Raw genomic sequence first — 18,780 nt, 5'->3', positions numbered from 1 at the left:
AGAACGTTTGGTCATTATAAGTAAACAAACCGGCTTGTCCTTTGTGCTAAAAAGGATTGGGCCACTCGCTGCAATTGTTACTCTCGCATTTTACTTACTCGTACTTTATTCATCTGCTAAATCAAAACCCCCTGAATACTTGTCTGTGAGCATTTACAGTGAATCCTTCATCGAAACTGCTTGTCAACACCTTCTGCTCCTCGTTGGGATCGACATTCTTACTTATCAAAAATACTACGATACACCCCCTATACTTGTGGGTCATCAAGACTATTTTCTGGCGCCGTTGTCGGGGAGTGAAGCGCTATTGGTAAGTGGAATTGGTAAGGGAAACTTGTAGGGATACGTTGCATAGAAAACAAAAAATTTCCTACCGCGAGAACGCAATCTAAGCCAAGATGCAATCTAGAAGATGGGAGCAACGAGGGGATGAACGAGACTAACCCTTGAAGATTTCCAAAGCCTATAAGAGTAGGCTCTTATTGCTGCGGTAGACGATCACTTGCCGCTTGCAAAAGCGCGTAGAAGATCTTGATCACGGTGCCACAATCGGGCAGCACTTCCGTACTCGGTCACACGTTCGGTGTTGATGAAGACGACGTCCTTCTCCCCGTTCCAGCGGGCAGCGGAAGTAGTAGCTCCTCCTTGAATCCGGCAGCACAACGGCATGGTGGCGGTGGCGGTGGAGATCTCCGGCGGAGCTTCGCTAAGCGTGCGGGAGAAGAGGAGGAGAGAGGGGGCGGCTAGGGTTTGGGAGAGGGGGTGGCCGGCCTCCTTGGGTGCGGCCAAGGTGGGGTGGTTGTGGTGGCCGGCCTCCTCCCCTATGCCCCTCATTATATAGGTGGATCCCCAAGTGTTGGACTACAAGTCTTCGAATAAGACCCCAACACTAGAACCTTCCATGTAGTAGGGAAACCTACCCAAGGTGGGAATCCCACTTGAGGTGGGATTCCCCCCTTCCATGTGGAGGGGTGGCCGGCCCCCTTTGGTGGAGTCCACCTTGGACTCCACCCTCTAGGGTTGGCCGGCCATGGGGAGGTGGAGTCCCTTCGGGACTCCTCCTTCCTTAGTGATTCCTTCCGAACTTTTCTAGAACCTTCCGCAAAATCACCGGATCATTTTAAATCTTATAAAATGACTTTCTATATATGAATCTTATTCTCCGGACCATTCCGGAACTCCTCGTGATGTCCGGGATCTCATCCGGGACTTCGAACAAAACTTCGAACTCCATTCCGTATTTCAAGTTCTACCATCTCAACATCAAACCTTAAGTGTGTCACCCTACGGTTCGCGAACTATGTGGACATGGTTGAGTACTCTCTCCGACCAATAACCAATAGCGGGATCTGGAGATCCATAATGGCTCCCACATATTCAACGATGACTTTAGTGATCGAATGAACCATTTACATACGATACCAATTCCCTTTGTCACGCGATATTTTACTTGTCCGAGGTTTGATCATCGGTATCACTCTATACCTTGTTCAACCTCGTCTCCTGACAAGTACTCTTTACTCGTACCGTGGTATGTGGTCTCTTATGAACTTATTCATATGCTTGCAAGACATTAGACGACATTCCACCGAGAGGGCCCAGAGTATATCTATCCGTCATCGGGATGGACAAATCCCACTGTTGATTGATACGTCTCCGACGTATCGATAATTTCTTATGTTCCATGCCACATTATTGATGTTATCTACATGTTTTATGCACACTTTATGTCATATTCGTTCATTTTCTGGAACTAACCTATTAACAAGATGCCGAAGTGCCGATTCTTTGTTTTCTGCTGTTTTTGGTTTCAGAAATCCTAGTAAGGAAATATTCTCGGAATTGGACGAAATCAAAGCCCAGGGGCCTATTTTCTCACGAAGCTTCCAGAAGTCCGAAGGAGAGATGAAGAGGGGCCACGGAGGGGCCACACCATAGGGCGGCGCGGCCCCCCCTTGGCCGCGCCGGCCTGTAGTGTGGGGCCCCCGTGCCGCCTCTTGACCTGCCCTTCCGCCTATATAAAGTCTCCGTGACGAAACCCCCAGTACCGAGAACCACGATGCGGAAAACCTTCCAGAGACGCCGCCGCCGCCGATCCCATCTCGGGGGATCCAGGAGATCGCCTCCGGCACCCTGCCGGAGAGGGGAATCATCTCCCGGAGGACTCTATGCCGCCATGGTCGCCTCCGGTGTGATGCGTGAGTAGTCTACCCCTGGACTATGGGTCCATAGCAGTAGCTAGATGGTTGTCTTCTCCCCATTGTGCTATCATTGTCGGATCTTGTGAGCTGCCTAACATGATCAAGATCATCTATCTGTAATTCTATATGTTGCGTTTGTTGGGATCCGATGAATAGAGAATACTTGTTATGTTGATTATCAAAGTTATGCTATGTGTTGTTTATGATCTTGCATGCTCTCCGTTACTAGTAGATGCTCTGGCCAAGTAGATGCTTGTAACTCCAAGAGAGAGTACTTATGCTCGATAGTGGGTTCATGCCTGCATTGACACTGGGACAAAGGATGTGAGAAAGTTCTAAGGTTGTGTTGTCTTGTTGCCACTAGGGATAAAACATTAGTGCTATGTTCAAGGATGTAGTCACTAGTTACATTACGCACCATACTTAATGCAATTGTCTGTTGTTTGCAACTTAATACCGGAGGGGGTTTGGATGATAACTTTGAAGGTGGACTTTTTAGGCATAGATGCAGTTGGATGACGGTCTATGTACTTTGTCGTAATGCCCAATTAAATCTCACTATACTCATCATGATATGTATGTGCATGGTCATGCTCTCTTTATTTGTCAATTGCCCAACTGTAATTTGTTCACCCAACATGCTGTTCGTCTTATGGGAGAGACACCTCTAGTGAACTGTGGACCCCGGTCCAATTCTCTTTCTTGAAATACAATCTCATCGCAATACTTGTTCTACTGTTTTTACGCAAACAATCATCTTCCACACAATACGGTTAACTCTTTGTTACAGCAAGCCGGTGAGATTGACAACCTCACTGTTTCGTTGGGGCAAAGTACTTTGGTTGTGTTGTGCAGGTTCCACGTTGGCGCCGGAATCACTGGTGTTGCGCCACACTACATCCCGCCGCCATCAACCTTCAACGTGCTTCTTGGCTCCTCCTGGTTCGATAAACCTTGGTTTCTTTCTGAGGGAAAACTTGCTGCTGTGCGCATCATACCTTCCTCTTGGGGTTGCCCAACGAACGTGTGAAATACATGCCATCAAGCTCTTTTTCTGGCGCCGTTGCCGGGGAACTGAAGAAAAGCTACACCACAGAGAATTGCCTCCCACGGCAACAGCACTTTTTCTGGCGCCGTTGCCGGGGAGATCAAGACACGCTGCAAGGGGAGTCTCCACTTCTCAATCTCTTTACTTTGTTTTTGTCTTGCTTAGTTTTATTTACTACTTTGTTTGCTGCACTAAATCAAAATACAAAAAAATTAGTTGCTAGTTTTACTTTATTTGCTATCTTGTTTGCTATATCGAAAACACAAAAAAATTAGTTTACTTGCATTTACTTTATCTAGTTTGCTTTATTTACTACTACTAAAATGAGTAATCCTGAAGTTGAAGTTCACACGTTTAAGCAACGAGGGGGAGAATGTTTGAGAGATGCTTGGTATAGAATTAGCGATGCCCATAATAGATGCACTAAGAAGCACTCCACCATTATTTTACTCAGGAATTTTTATGTTGGTATCTCTAGTTGGAATAGATATGTTCTTGATAGTCTCGCAAAAGGTGACTTCCTAAGTACTCCTGCATTAGAAGCTAGTTGCATTATTGAGAGCTTATTTGGAATACCCCCTGTTGATAAAGTTAAAACTGAAATCTCTCTTGAAGATGTTATGAAAAAATTGGAAACCATAGAGAAAATTTTTCCAAGTATTGAAGCTAAATTGGAAATATTACTTGATAAAACTGATGAACTTGATAAATCCTTAGGAGGAATTGATGAAAGAATTAGTGTCCTAGGAACTAATGCTGTCCATGATGATCAAATCAATAGGATTGACGAACTTGAAAAAGCTATGGGAACCTTGGGTTCAACATTTTCTTCTCTTAAATATAAGGAGAAAGCTTATGTGGGTAAGGAGCAAAAGTTTATGTATGTCTCTAAAGTGCCTAGACCAAAGAAGTATTATTATAGGCCTAAAATTGACAAAGCCCTTAGTACCACTATGGATGGGAGAGCTCATGATAACGATGCACCATCTCTTGATAATACTTGATACACACTTTCTGCGCCTAGCTGAAAGGCGTTAAAGAAAAGCGCTTATGGGAGACAACCCATGTTTTTACCTACAGTACTTTGTTTTTATTTTGTGTCTTGGAAGTTGTTTACTACTGTAGCAACCTCTCCTTATCTTAGTTTTGTGTTTTGTTGTGCCAAGTTAAGCCGTTGATAGAAAAGTAAGTACTAGATTTGGATTACTGCACAGTTCCAGATTTCTTTGCTGTCACGAATCTGGGTCCACCTCCCTGTAGGTAGCTCAGAAAATTAAGCCAATTTACGTGCATGATCCTCAGATATGTACGCAACTTTCATTCAATTTGAGCATTTTCATTTGAGCAAGTCTGGTGCCATTTTAAAATTCATCAATACGAACTGTTCTGTTTTGACAGATTCTGCCTTTTATTTCGCATTGCCTCTTTCGCTATGTTGGATTAATTTCTTTGATCCATTAATGTCCAGTAGCATTATGCAATGTCCAGAAGTGTTAAGAATGATTGTGTCACCTCTGAATATGTCAATTTATATTGTGCACTAACCCTCTAATGAGTTGTTTCGAGTTTGGTGTGGAGGAAGTTTTCAAGGATCAAGAGAGGAGTATGATGCAACATGATCAAGGAGAGTGAAAGCTCTAAGCTTGGGGATGCACCCGGTGGTTCACCCCTGCATATATCAAGAAGACTCAAGCGTCTAAGCTTGGGGATGCCCAAGGCATCCCCTTCTTCATCGACAACATTATCAGGTTCCTCCCCTGAAACTATATTTTTATTCCATCACATCTTATGTGCTTTTTCTTGGAGCGTCGGTTTGTTTTTGTTTTTTGTTTTGTTTGAATAAAATGGATCCTAGCATTTACTTTATGGGAGAGAGACACGCTCCGCTGTAGCATATGGACAAGTATGTCCTTGGTTTCTACTCATAGTATTCATGGCGAAGTTTCTCCTTCGTTAAATTGTTATATGGTTGGAATTGGAAAATGATACATGTAGTAATTGCTATAAATGTCTTGGGTAATGTGATACTTGGCAATTGTTGTGCTCATGATTAAGCTCTTGCATCATATGCTTTGCACCCATTAATGAAGAAATACGTAGAGCATGCTAAAATTTGGTTTGCATATTTGGTTTCTCTAAGGTCTAGATAATTTCTAGTATTGAGTTTGAACAACAAGGAAGACGGTGTAGAGTCTTATAATGTTTTCAATATGTCTTTTATGTGAGTTTTGCTGCACCGGTTCATCCTTGTGTTTGTTTCAAATAAGCCTTGCTAGCCTAAACCTTGTATCGAGAGGGAATACTTCTCATGCATCCAAAATACTTGAGCCAACCACTATGCCATTTGTGTCCACCATACCTACCTATACTACATGGTATTTTCCGCCATTCCAAAGTAAATTGCTTGAGTGCTACCTTTAAAATTCCATCATTCACCTTTGCAATATATAGCTCATGGGACAAATAGCTTAAAAACTATTGTGGTATTGAATATGTAATTATGCACTTTATCTCTTATTAAGTTGCTTGTTGTGCGATAACCATGTTCACTGGGGACTCCATCAACTTTTCATTGTTGAATTTCATGTGAGTTGCTATGCATGTTCGTCTTGTCTGAAGCAAGAGAGATCTACCACCATATGGTTAAGCATGCATATGTTAGAGAAGAACATCGGGCCGCTAACTAAAGCCATGCTCCATGGTGGAAGTTTCAGTTTTGGACAACAATCCTCAAATCTCAAATGAGAAAATTATTAATTGTTGGTATATGCTTATGCATAAAAGAGGAGTCCATTATCTCTTGTCTATGTTGTCCCGGTATGGATGTCTAAGTTGAAGAATAATCAATAGCGAGAAATCCAATGCGAGCTTTCTCCTTAGACCTTTGTACGGGCGGCATAGAGGTACCCCTTTGTGACACTTGGTAAAAACAATGCATTGTGATGACCCTAGGTAGTCCAAGCTAATTAGGACAAGGTGCGGGCACTATTAGTACGCTATGCATGAGGCTTGCAACTTATAAGATATAATTTACATGATGCATATGCTTTATTACTACCGTTGACAAAATTGTTTCATGTTTTCAAAATCAAAGCTCTAGCACAAATATAGCAATCGATGCTTTTCCTCTATGGAGGACCATTCTTTTACTTTCAATGTTGAGTCAGTTCACCTATTTCTCTCCACCTCAAGAAGCAAACACTTGTGTGAACTGTGCATTGATTCCTACATACTTGCTTATTGCACTTATTATATTACTCTATGTTGACAATATCCATGAGATATACATGTTACAAGTTGAAAGCAACCGCTGAAACTTAATCTTCTTTTGTGTTGCTTCAATGCCTTTACTTTGAATTATTGCTTTATGAGTTAACTCTTATGCAAGACTTATTGATGCTTGTCTTGAAGTGCTATTCATGAAAAGTCTTTGCTATATGATTCACTTGTTTACTCATGTCATATACATTGTTTTGATCGCTGCATTCACTACATATGCTTTACAAATAGTATGATCAAGATTATGATGGCATGTCACTCCAAAAATTATACGTATTTATCGTTTTACCTCGCTCGGGACGAGCAGAACTAAGCTTGGGGATGCTGATACGTCTCCGACGTATCGATAATTTCTTATGTTCCATGCCACATTATTGATGTTATCTACATGTTTTATGCACACTTTATGTCATATTCGTGCATTTTCCGGAACTAACCTATTAACAAGATGCCGAAGTGCCGATTCTTTGTTTGCTGTTTTTGGTTTCAGAAATCCTAGTAAGGAAATATTCTCGGAATTGGACGAAATCAAAGCCCGGGGGCCTATTTTCTCACGAAGCTTCCGTAAGTCCGACGGAGAGACGACGCGGGGCCACGGAGGGGCCACCCCAAAGCGCGGCGCGGCCCCCCCCTGGGCCGCGCCGGCCCGTAGTGGTGGGGCCCCGTGCCGCCTCTTGACCTGCCCTTCCGCCTATATAAAGTCTCCGTGACGAAACCCCCAGTACCGAGAACCACGATACGGAAAACCTTCCAGAGACGCCGCCGCCGCCGATCCCATCTCGGGGGATCCAGGAGATTGCCTCCGGCACCCTGCCGGAGAGGGGAATCATCTCCCGGAGGACTCTACGCCGCCATGGTCGCCTCCGGTGTGATGCGTGAGTAGTCTACCCCTGGACTATGGGTCCATAGCAGTAGCTAGATGGTTGTCTTCTCCCCATTGTGCTATCATTGTCGGATCTTGTGAGCTGCCTAACATGATCAAGATCATCTATCTGTAATTCTATATGTTGCGTTTGTTGGGATCCGATGAATAGAGAATACTTGTTATGTTGATTATCAAAGTTATGCTATGTGTTGTTTATGATCTTGCATGCTCTCCGTTACTAGTAGATGCTCTGGCCAAGTAGATGCTTGTAACTCCAAGAGGGAGTACTTATGCTCGATAGTGGGTTCATGCCTGCATTGACACCGGGACAAAGGATGAGAAAGTTCTAAGGTTGTGTTGTGCTGTTGCCACTAGGGATAAAACATTAGTGCTATGTTCAAGGATGTAGTCACTAGTTACATTACGCACCATACTTAATGCAATTGTCTGTTGTTTGCAACTTAATACTGGAGGGGGTTCGGATGATAACCTGAAGGTGGACTTTTTAGGCATAGTCCACACAATACGGTTAACTCTTTGTTACAGCAAGCCGGTGAGATTGACAACCTCACTGTTTCGTTGGGGCAAAGTACTTTGGTTGTGTTGTGCAGGTTCCACGTTGGCGCCGGAATCACTGGTGTTGCGCCGCACTACATCCCGCCGCCATCAACCTTCAACGTGCTTCTTGGCTCCTCCGGGTTCGATAAACCTTGGTTTCTTTCTGAGGGAAAACTTGCTGCTGTGCGCATCATACCTTCCTCTTGGGGTTGCCCAACGAACGTGTGAAATACACGCCATCATTGATCCATATGCCTCAACTCATACTTTCCGGATACTTAATCCCACCTTTATAACCACCCATTTACGCAGTGGCGTTTGATGTAATCAAAGCACCTTTCCGGTATAAGTGATTTACATGATCTCATGGTCATAAGGACTAGGTAACTATGTATCGAAAGCTTATAGCAAATAACTTAATGACGTGATCTTATGCTACGCTTAATTGGGTGTGTCCATTACATCATTCATACAATGATATAACCTTGTTATTAATAACATCCAATGTTCATGATTATGAAACTAATCATCTATTAATCAACAAGCTAGTTAAGAGGCATACTAGGGACTCCTTGTTGTTTACATAACACACATGTATCAATGTTTCGGTTAATACAATTATAGCATGGTATGTAAACATTATCATAAACACAAAGATATATTATAATAACCATTTTATTATTGTCTCTTGGGCATATCTCCAACAAAACTTTTACTGTTTGTGCTGATTTTATTCCTGCCTGCTGCTATAATTCATTATGGAGAGATCTTCTCTTGAATTTTTATTTGGAAAATCTACTACTACTGCAAAGGTAGTGGATGAGGCGCCAGGTGAGGAAGAAGTACCATACAAAATACCTATGCAAATTATTGTACGTGTTGTGGATAACCGTTATACAGGGGATGGAACTGTTCATCCTGGAGATCATTTACTGTTCTTACATGAATTATGCGGTTTATTCAAGTGTGCAGGTATTGCTATGGATGAAGTGAGAAAGAAGCTATTCTCTATATCGCTGTCTGGTAAAGCGGCGCACTGGTATAAATTACTGGATGATGGGGATTCTCTTGAATGGAATGATATTGTGCCCCGATTTTATTCTAAGTTCTATCCTCCAAGTGAAATTCACAAAGACCGGAACCGCATATATAATTTTTGGCCTCATGATGGAGAGAGTATTGCCCAAGCGTGGGGGAGATTGAAGTCTTTAATGCTCAAATGCCCCATTCATGAGCTTCCTGGTAATATTATTATTGATAATTTCTATGCAAGACTTTCTTTTCAAGACAAGACCTTCCTGGATACTTCTTGTTCTGGATCATTTACACGCAACAAAGAAGAGTTTAAAAGGGACCTTCTTAATCGGATCCAGGAGAATACTGAAGGATGGGAGAACGACAAAGATAGAGAGTCAGGTATAAAATATGATTATAAATGCATTGAAGCTTTTATGGATACTGATAAATTTCGTAATATTAGTGCTACTTATGGTCTTGATTCTCAAGTCGTTGCAAATCTTTATAAAGCTTTTGCCTCTCATTATGAATTTCCTAAGAAGAACTTTGATAAGTATCATGAACCGTATAAAGATAAAATTGATTCATCTATAAATAAATGTGTTGTAGTTGAAACTATCGATCATGTTATTCCTGAAGCTTATATTGAAAAAACTCCTTTCCCTGCTAAAATGAAGGAGTACTCTGTTATAAATAGTGTTGTTAATAAAAGTGAAAAGAAACCTATAGAACCTGAAGAGCAAATAAAAGTTGAACCTGCTGTGGCAATAGTTAAAGATCTTGTGACTGAAAATGTGGAGGATGGTCATATTATTTTCTATGAAGATGCTTCTAATATTGTTTCACATCCTAATAAGTCTAGAAAGACTAGTGCTCCTATGCTATCTGTTAGAATTGGTGATCATTGTTATTATGGTTTATGCGATATTGGTGCAAGTATTAGTGCTATTCCTTATGAGATTTATACGGAGATTATGCACGAAATTAGTTCTTGTGAACTTGAAGATATTGATGTGGTTATTCGGCTGGCTAATAGAGAAACTATCTCTCGAATTGGTATTGTTCGAGATGTGGAAGTTCTATGTGGTAAGATTAAATATCCTGCTGACTTTTTGGTACTTGGTTCTGCTGCTAGTAAGTATTGTCCTATCATTTTTGGTAGACCTTTTCTAAATACTTGTGGAGCTGTTATAGATTGCAAGAAAGAGAAAATTTTGACTCAATTTGCTGGTGAATCTTATGAGTTTAAGTTCTCTAAATTTGCCAAAACTCCTTATAAAGCTCATTCGCCTAATAATGATTTTAGAGTTGAACAGTGTGCATCTATTGCTCTTGCTCCTAATAATCCTTTGCAGCAACATTTGGAGAATAGTGAGAGTGAAGTTTTTAGGGAAGAAAGAAATGAGCTTGATGAAATTTTCCTTCGTCAACCTATTCTTAAGCATGATTTACCGGTAGAAGATCTAGGTACAACATTACCACCAAAGGAGGATCCTGTTTTTGATTTAAAACCATTGCCTAATAATCTTAAATATGCACATATTGATGATAAGAAAATATATCCTATTATTATTAGCTCTAAGCTTTCAGAGTTTGAAGAAGAAAGGTTATTGGAAATATTGAAGAAACACCGAGGAGCTATTGGCTACACTCTTGATGACTTGAAGGGGATTTCTCCCTCTATTTGCCAACATGCCATTAATATGGAAGATGATGCAAATCCTGTTGTTGAACATCAACGTCGTCTAATTCCTAAGATGAAGGATGTGGTAATAAATGAGGTATTAAAACTTCTTGAAGCTGGTATTATATATCCTATTGCTGATAGTAGATGTGTTAGTCCTGTGCATTGTGTTCCTAAGAAAGGAGGAATGACTGTTGTACCTAATGATAATGATGAGCTCATCCCCCAAAGAGTAGTTGTAGGGTATAGGATGTGCATTGATTATCGAAAAGTTAATAAGGTTACTAAGAAAGATCATTACCCTTTACCTTTTATTGATCAAATGTTAGAAAGGTTATCCAAAAATACTCATTTTTGCTTTCTTGATGGTTATTCTGGGTTTTCACAAATTGCTGTTAAAACTAAGGATCAAGAGAAAACCACTTTCACTTGTCCCTATGGAACCTATGCTTATAGACGCGTGCCTTTTGGTTTATGTAACGCTCCTGCTACTTTTCAAAGATGCATGTCTGCTATTTTTCATGGTTTTTGCGAGAATATTGTGGAGGTATTCATGGATGATTTTTCTGTCTATGGGAATTCTTTTGATAATTGCTTGCGGAACCTTGATAAAGTTTTGCAGAGGTGTGAAGAAACTAACCTTGTTCTTAATTGGGAGAAATGCCACTTTATGGTTAATGAAGGAATTGTATTGGGACATAAAATTTCCGAGAGAGGTATTGAAGTTGATAGAGCTAAAGTTGAAGCAATTGAGACCATCCCAGGGATGTTAAAGGTATTCGTAGTGTTCTTGGTCATGCTGGGATTTATAGGAGGTTTATTAAAGACTTTTCCAAGAGTGCAAAACCTCTTACTAATCTTCTTCAAAAAGATGTACCTTTTGTTTTTGGTGATGATTGTAAGGAAGCTTTTGAAACTGTAAAGAAAGCCTTAACAACTGCTCCTATAGTTGAACCCCCTGATTGGAACTTACCTTTTGAAATTATGTGTGATGCTAGTGATTTTGCTGTGGGTGCTGTTCTTGGACAGCAAGTAGATAAAAAGTTGAATGTTATTCATTATGCTAGTAAAACTCTTGATGCTGCTCAAAGAAATTATGCTACAACTGAAAAGTAATTATTAGTTGTAGTCTTTGCTTGTGATAAGTTTAGATCTTATATTGTTGATTCAAAAGTTACAATTCATACTGATCACGCTGCAATTAGATACCTAATGCAAAAGAAAGATGCTAAGCCAAGGCTTATTAGATGGGTGCTTCTGTTGCAAGAATTTGATTTGCATATTGTAGATAGGAAAGGTGCTGATAATCCTGTTGCTGACAATTTGTATAGATTGGAAAATATTGCTTATGATCCTGTTCCTGTTAATGATAGTTTTCCAAATGAACAATTGGCTGTAATAAAGGTGAGTTCGCGAGATAGCCCTTGGTATGCTGATTATGCTAACTTTATTGTTTCCAAGTACTTGCCTCCAACCTTTTCAGCTCAGCAAAGGAGAAAATTCTTTTATGACTTGAGGCATTATTTCTGGGATGACCCACACTTATATAAAGGAGTGGATGGTATTCTGCGAAGATGTGTTCCCGAATATGAACAACAAGAGATATTGAGTAAATGTCATGGTAGTGCTTATGGAGGACATCACGCCAGAGATAGAACCGCGCAAAAGGTTCTACAATCAGGTTTTTATTGGCCATCTCTCTTTAAGGATGCAAGGAAGTTTATTTTATCTTGTGATGAATGTCAAAGGGTTAGTAATATCTCCAGACGCAATGAAATGCCTATGAATTATACTCTTGTTATTGAACCATTTGATTGTTGGAGATTTGACTCCATGGGACCTTTTCCCTCTTCAGAAGGTAACACTCATATACTTGTCGCTGTTGATTATGTTACTAAATGGGTGGAAGCCATACCCACAAAAAGTGCTAATGGTGAGACCTCTTTAAGAATGCTTTTAGATATTATTTTTCCTCGATTTGGAGTTCCTAGATATATTATGACTGATGGAGGTTCTCATTTTATTCATGGTGGTTTTAGAAAAACTCTTGCTAAATATGCTATTAATCATAGAATTGCTTCTGCTTATCATCGTCAAACTAGTGGGCAAGTAGAACTATCAAATAGAGAGATTAAATCTATCTTGCAAAAGACTGTTAATAAATCTAGAAAGAATTGGGCTAGTAAATTGAAGGAAGCACTATGGGCTTATAGAACTTCTTATAAAAGTCCCATGGGTATGTCACCGTATAAAATGGTTTATGGAAAAGCTTGTCATTTACCTTTAGAACTAGAGCACAAAGCTTATTGGGCTGTAAGAGAACTAAATAAAGATCCTAAACTTGCCGGTAAGAAGAGATTGCTACAATTGAGTTCTCTAGATGAATGGAGAAGTGAAGCTTATGAAAATGCTAAACTATTTAAAGAGAAAGTTAAGAAATGGCATGATAGAAGAATTATCAAAAGAGAATTTAATATTGGGGATAAAGTCCTATTGTATCGGCCTCGTCTCAGATTCTTTGCAGGGAAATTACTCTCAAAATGGGAAGGACCATCTGTCATTGAGGAGGTGTATCGTTCAGGAGCGATTAAAATTAATTCTCTCCAAGGCGATGCCTCACAAGTGGTGAATGTACAAAGGCTCAAGCATTATATCTCAGGTGATTCTTATAATGAAGATGTTGATGTTATTCGAGTGGAAACTCCGGAAGCTTTCATCAAAGGACAAATTGACAGTCCGGCAGAATTCGACTTTGAATAGGTAACAGTACTGGTAATAAAAAATTCGCGTTTTACTTTCCGAACAATGTTTTTGCTGTTTTTGGAAAATATGAAAAATCACGAGATCAAAACAGAGTGGAGGAGACGCACGAGGGCGTGCCCCCATAGGCCGGCGCGGGCCCCAGCCAGGCCGCGCTGCCCTATTAGGTGGATCCCTCGTTGCCCCTCTCCGACTCTGGTTCGACCTGGTACTTTCCTTATGTCGTAAAAATTCCTGCTATATAATCTCCCGGACCCCTGGAGGTCCGTATATCATTTTCTCGACGTGTTTTGTTTCGAGCTGTTTCTGCCAGGATCTGTTTTCAATCTAGAAGCACCATGGTCTCCAATAACAAGGGAAAGGGGCTTTCGGAGGAAGAAGTGAAGAAGATGTCATCAAAACAGGAACAACAAGCTGTTGGAAGCAAGCAAATCTTGGTGGGATCTGTTGACACTCGACGTTCTTTCTCTCATAACTTGCAGGGACCTTTACCACCTGCTCCTAGCCTTGATTCTTTCCCTGTTTTGGAAGAAGCTTTGCGGGTTACCGATGAGTTTTGTGATCAATACCGTGCTCTGAGAAGGGAAGTGGAGATACTTCAGGAGGAGAACAACCGACTTCGTAGAATGCTGGAATATTACTCGATTCCCATCACAAGGCTGCCACCGCCACTTTCAGATAACAATGAATCTCTTCTAATCTTAGTGCAGAACTGCCAAACTGAGAAGCTGAAGCTGAAGGAGATCTTTAAGAATCGCGGGAAGAATTCATCACCACCACCACCGAAGGAGTAATTCATCATCGGTATTGGCATCCCCTTGGTTTGTTCCAAGCTTGGGGGAGTGCCGCGGTATCACATCATCACTCTCTTTTACCTTTTTACTATTAAGTAGTGTCATATCATGAGTAGGGATGTTATCATATAAGATGGGTTGCAGTGTGGAAGTATCTCTCTTTAGTTGGTTGTCTATGTATCCCTTGGTGTGAGTTATCGTTATGGAATATTAATGAGAAGTCTTATCATTTACATATTGCACATCTTATTTTAGTTTGCAATCTCTATTATATGATTGATCTTGTTATTAGTACTGGTATCACTTTGGGAGCATTGAGTAAATCTATTTGGTTTTGGCAAACTTAGCATTGGTCAATAGCAACAACACTTTGAGGTTTAAGTAGAAAAGAGAAATACATGTAGATATGTTGTTTCATTGTCTTTCTTTCTTGTTAGCTCTCAAGCTTATTATTCCGAAGTTAAAATTGTTTGCGCTTACAAGGAAGATGCATGATTGTTTCTATCACATGTATATTTGTTTGTTTCCCTCAACTCTTATGCTTGCTAATTAACCCTGCTAGCCAAAAACCTGTACCGAGAGGGAATGCTTCTCGTACATCCAAACCTTAACCCAAACCTATGCCATTTGTGTCCACCATAACTACCTACTACATGGTATTTTCTGCCATTCCAAGTAAATACTTCGTGTGCTACCTTTAAACAATTCAAAATTTACTATCTCTTATTTGTGTCAATGTTTTATAGCTCATGAGGGAGTATGTGGTGTTATATCTTTCAATCTTGTTGGGCAACTTTCACCAATGGACTAGTGGCTTCATCCACTTATCCAATAATTTTGCAAAAAGAGCTGGCAATGGGGTTCCCAGCCCCGATTAAATAACCTTCATAATTTTACAAAAATAGACACTCCTCCATGGTATGTGATTGTTGGACGGCACCCGAGGATTCGGTTAGCCATGGCTTGAGAAAGCAAAGGAGGGGAGGAGTGTCATCTAAATAAAACTAAAATAAAAAGGCACTCCTTCATGGTATGAGATTGTTGGCAGGCACCCGAGGATTCAGTTAGCCATGGTTTGTGAAAGCAAAGGATGGGAGGAGTGCCAACCTAAAATAAACTTTATGGGAGCCGCTCTTCGAGAGTTTGTCTGGCAAGGGGGTTAGAGTACCCGCTACCAGTCGTTGACAACAACAAACACCTCTCAAAATGTTACTTTTACTCTCTTTATATGATTTCAAAACTGAAAAAGCTCTAGCACATGATTTAATCCCTGCTTCCCTCTGCGAAGGGCCTGTCTTTTACTTTATGTTGAGTCAGTAAACCTATTTCCCTCCATCTTAAGCAAGCATTTGAGTTGTTGTGATCAAACCATCTATATTGTGATTTACTTCATCAGTCTTTTACTCTTCCTTGTTTAGTACAAGTTTTATCCGAATGAATATAGCTTTGAAAGTTATCAATGATTATGAGGAGATTATTATGATTGAGTATGCAAGTTTTGCCATATAAACTTTAACATGAGAGCGCTGCTCGATAGATAAGTACAATCTGTTAATTGTTCTCTGACCAAGAATGAAGTTTGCCATCACCAATTATGATTTCTTATGCACCTTTATTTGTGATTACCTTCTACTTGTTTCAAGTTGAATTATATGAGGAAGTTGTTTACTAGAATGTCTTGTGTGAATGGATATGATGCTTCTTGTCCGTATTTTATTTATCGACTCTTCACTCCATAAACATGTGGTCCTGTTTACCGAGTTCAGTTTCGCTTGGGGACAAGCGAAGTCTAAGCTTGGGGGGGAGTTGATACGTCCATTTTGCATCACTATTTTATATCATAATTTGTTGTTATTCATTGATATATTTCATATTTAGAGGTAATACTTATGTTATTTCATCTATTTTGCATGTTTTATGATTATTGGAGGATCGCGCACCAGAATCAGGATTCTGCTGGAAAAAGCGCCGTCAGAATGCAATATTTCAGAAGATCAACAATTGACGAAACTTATATGAAAAATCCTATTTTTCCAGAAGACGAAGGGAGCCAGAAGGAGGAGTCGAGGAGGGCTGCCATGGGCCCACCTCATAGGCCGGCGCGGGCCAAGGCCTGGCCGCGCCGCCTTGTGAGGAGGGGGCCCACAACCCCCTCTGGCCTCCTCTCCTTCGCGTACATCTTCGCCCCGAAAACCTAAGCTCCAGGGGATAGTCGCGAAGAGTCACAGCCGCCTCTGCGGGGCGAAAAACACCAGAGAGAAAAGAGCTCTCCGGTAGGCTGAAATCTGCCGGGGAAATTCCCTCCCGGAGGGGGAAATCGACGCCATCGTCACCGTCATCGAGCTGGACATCATCTCCATCATCATCACCGCCGTCTCCACCGCTGCACCTCGTCACCGCTGTAACAATTTGGGTTGGATCTTGATTGTTTGATAGGGGAAACTCTCCCGGTATTGATTTCTACTTGTTATTGATGCTATTGAGTGAAACCATTGAACCAAGGTTTATGTTCAGATTGTTATTCATCATCATATCACCTCTGATCATGTTCCATATGATGTCTCGTGAGTAGTTCGTTTAGTTCTTGAGGACATGGGTAAAGTCTAAATGTTAGTAGTGAATTATGGTTGAGTAATATTCAATGTTATGATATTTAAGTTGTGGTGTTATTCTTCTAGTGGTGTCATGTGAACGTCGACTACATGATACTTCACCTTTATGGGCCTAGGGGAATACATCTTGTACTCGTTTGCCAATTGCGGGGTTGCCGGAGTGACAGAAACCTAAACCCCCGTTGGTATATCGATGCAGGAGGGATACCAGGATCTCAGAGTTTAAGGCTGTGGTTAGATTTATCTTAATTACTTTCTTGTAGTTGCGGATGCTTGCAAGGGGTATAATCACAAGTATATATTAGTCCTAGGAAGGACGGTGCATTAGCATAGGTTCACCCACACAACGCTTATCAAAACAATGAAGATTAATTAGCTATATGAAGCGAAAGCACTAGACTGAATTCCCGTGTGTCCTCAAGAACGTTTGGTCATTATAAGTAAACAAACCGGCTTGTCCTTTGTGCTAAAAAGGATTGGGCCACTCGCTGCAATTTTTACTCTCGCATTTTACTTACTCGTACTTTATTCATCTGCTACATCAAAACCCCCTGAATACTTGTCTGTGAGCATTTACAGTGAATCCTTCATCGAAACTGTTTGTCAACACCTTCTGCTCCTCGTTGGGATCGAAAATACTACGATACACCCCCTATACTTGTGGGTCATCACGGCGCACGGTGGAGCTAGGGTTGCGAGTGAGGGGTTGGTATAAGTAGGGGGCGGCGGTGCGGATTTCCTGGGCCCCGTATTCCACCGAAACGGGCTGGCCCGAATACGGGGCCTGCTAGACGACCCAAACCGCGCTTGCCCCGTATCTCGCCGGAATTTACGGGGTGGGCGGGTTTTAAGGGGCCTGGAATGTGTTCCTGCACCAAACTCCACTTGAGATTAATGGATATGATCATGGCATGTCAATTAAAGTTTTACTAAAGTAGGATTTAAGAATACATTCTGCCGCATTGCGGATTAGTCTTAGAATAAAATATAGGTACCAACTACAAAGAAGCGATGGTGGACGTAAATACGAGAAATGACTTATGAGTCATGAAATCCTATATTAAATTACATTTAAGACTAATACTTGATCTTATTAAGTAAATATGTTACTTGATCTTCCTTAGAAGAATGAAAATTCAAGAAACAAATAAAACTCGATTTGTCACAAAGTACGTTTTAACAAATTCAAAGGGGCTGACTACAATTATGTAGCGATACTTGAGTCATTGGGGTTTTAACTAGCAATTACTACAATTTGTGAATTGATACAAGTTTGTCAAAACTACATCTCCTTCAACGTCTGTATTAAAGAAGGGTTGTAATTTGTACAACAAGCAAGTTTTTAAAATCTTTTGGATGACAGTAATTCGTAGCTGGATTTCTCGATTTGATGGATGATCAAAGTATTTTGGAATTACCAATCAAAGTATTTTAGATTTCTCGATTTGATGGATTTCTCGATAGATGCGCGAGAGAGGGGAGAGGAGCCACCAGCTACTCCATCAATAAAACATAGGGATGTGCTAAGCATGAGTTCGTCACTCTTCACTCCCGCTTTCTTTGGCTGTCTGCGGTGGCTAGGAGAGAGGTCGACGTGGTGGTGTGCTCGATGATGATGCTTGGCGATATCGTGGAGAGGTGAAGCTTTACCTACGGAAGCTTCCAGGTGACGGCGAGGTGAACCATCGCTACCTTTGCCCGAGGGGGCTGCTCTGCACCTCGGGAGCTCTTACTCCAAGAGATTTTTGTCTTCCAAGATAGGAGGATCTTTGGAATCAGCGCGACGCTTCGACGTTGGCTCTAGCAGTGTTCTTCGTCCCCGGGATGGAGTTGGCGGCCGCTGCATCAAAGCCATCAATTACGTCAGTGGAGAAGGACCGTGTCGCGTTCCAAATTTTCACGTGAGGTCCTTTTTTAATTTGTAAGGGCTATGGTGTAATTACTTTTATTCTGGGTCCTTTA

The sequence above is a fragment of the Lolium perenne genome, chromosome 6 (assembly GCF_019359855.2).
Source record: "Lolium perenne isolate Kyuss_39 chromosome 6, Kyuss_2.0, whole genome shotgun sequence".
In the NCBI taxonomy this organism is placed as follows: domain Eukaryota; kingdom Viridiplantae; phylum Streptophyta; class Magnoliopsida; order Poales; family Poaceae; genus Lolium; species Lolium perenne.
This window is presented reverse-complemented; position numbering follows the sequence as displayed.